The sequence below is a fragment of the Chrysochloris asiatica genome, unplaced genomic scaffold (assembly GCF_000296735.1).
Source record: "Chrysochloris asiatica unplaced genomic scaffold, ChrAsi1.0 scaffold00058, whole genome shotgun sequence".
NCBI lineage: Eukaryota > Metazoa > Chordata > Mammalia > Afrosoricida > Chrysochloridae > Chrysochloris > Chrysochloris asiatica.
Window position 1 is genome coordinate 12,325,941 of NW_006408576.1, and position 2,024 is coordinate 12,327,964.

Consider the following 2,024-nt stretch of genomic DNA (forward strand, 5'->3'; position numbering starts at 1 on the left):
TCAGCAGGGTTGCATTTCCTTTGGAATATTCAAAAACAACTTAACATTCATTGGAAATGAATAAAAATATATCCAACAATAGTGCAAATATAACATATTTAAGGTTTAAATAATAAAACTTCAATACCCATGAACCCATCATGAACCTTAGGAAATGGAAAATTGCCAGCGCTTTAGAATTTTATGTAAATTTTTCCCATACTTTCCCCCTTTCTGTTATAAACTACAATTACTATACCCTACATTTTGTTTTGAGCATTCTATTATTTCCCTTATAGATTTGCTATATGCTTAGAAATAATAAAACAATGTTGCTGCTGTTTGGTGCCATCCAGTCAGTTCCAACTCATAGCTACCCTATACAGGGTTTCCCAGGAGTGAATGGTGGTTGTGCACTGCTGACCTAGCAGTTAATAGTCCAGTGCTTATCCTAGGTCACATCAGGACTCATAAAATAATGTATGATTAATATTCCATATTTTAGCCATTATATAAATTAAATCTCAGCTATTAACCACAAGGTTGGTAGTTCAAACCTACCATGTGCTCCTCCCTATTGAGTCAGAACCAACTTGACAACACTTAAAAATAACAATAACAATAATATGCATTATTGTTCTCTTGATTATTTTTGTCCACTAAACCACCAGGACTCCTTTGCCTGCCCTTATATTTTGTATTTTCACCTATATTGATGTATGTAGAAGTAGTTGATTCTCCTTCAACTTGTATTATACTTTATTATATGAAGAATTCACAATTTACTTATCTACCCTCTGGTAGCGTAGAGGTTACGACTCAGGCTGTGAACCGCAAGGTCATCAGTTCGAAACTACCAGCTGCTCCGCGGGAGAAAGATGAGGCTTTCTACTCCCGTAAAGATTTACACCCTCGGAAACCTTGTACAGGGTCGCTATGAGTCGGTTCCGACTCCACGGCACACAACAACAACAACAACAACAACCCTATGTTTGGTGAATATTTACATTGCCTTTAATTTTTGATTATTAAAAACAATATCTCTAACATGTTTAATTGGATGAGTTAAAGTTTTCCTGGAATATTTACTTAGAGTCAATATTGCTGGATTTTAGGTATAGAAATCTTCAATTTTAGTATTTAACTGATAAATGATCTAATTTGTATTTGCTCAGAAAAATACCAGAGAACTATTGCTCCACATCTTACCAACAATTAGTATTTTTATACAATAATCACACTTCAGTCTCTTGAATTTTAAATGGTGATGTAGTACTGGTTTTAATTCACATTTTCATATTTACTAGTGAGATTGATCACTTTTTTCATACAGTTATTCATAATCTGTGCATACTTTTTCAGGAAATAACTATCATTTGCCTATTTTTATTAAGATTCATAGAAATTTCAAATGTATGTTTTGATAATAATCCTTTATTGATTATAAATGTCACAAAAACATTCTTCCAAGTTTTAATTGTCTTTTCACTCTCTTTATTATATGTGCTAATGAACAAATTGTCTAGTTTAATGTAGTTAAATACTTTTAAAAATTCTTTTTAAGAATGTCAACAGAAGAATGGGGCTTGATGACAGATTAGGAAGAGACGCTGTGCAGACTTTTTCTAGTAATAGCACAAAATACCAGACGAAGCAGGTTCAAGGGATGGTCTTGGAACTCTGAACTACATATAAAGGATTATTTATAAGTAGTGAAGGCTTACTGCTAGTGGAATTTGTATCAGAAGCAAAAAAAAAGAAAAGAAAAAAAGTGGCAATTTCTGAGTGGTGGCTGCCAGTAACAACTGTCACAGCCATTGCAGAGACCTAACCAATTGTCAGAGATAAAGGTGTGAATAATATTTTTTTTCTTCCATTCATTTCTGTTTCTTTGTCTGCGCACCTCATTCTGGTGACTAAAGGGGATGCCTGATCAAGTGGATAGCCTCCCAACCCCTGGAGGGTTCTACTGTGCATGTGCACGTATCTGCTTAGCAAAGATGATTAAGTCCAGAATGGAAGAAAGAGGAGGAGTCAATATGAGC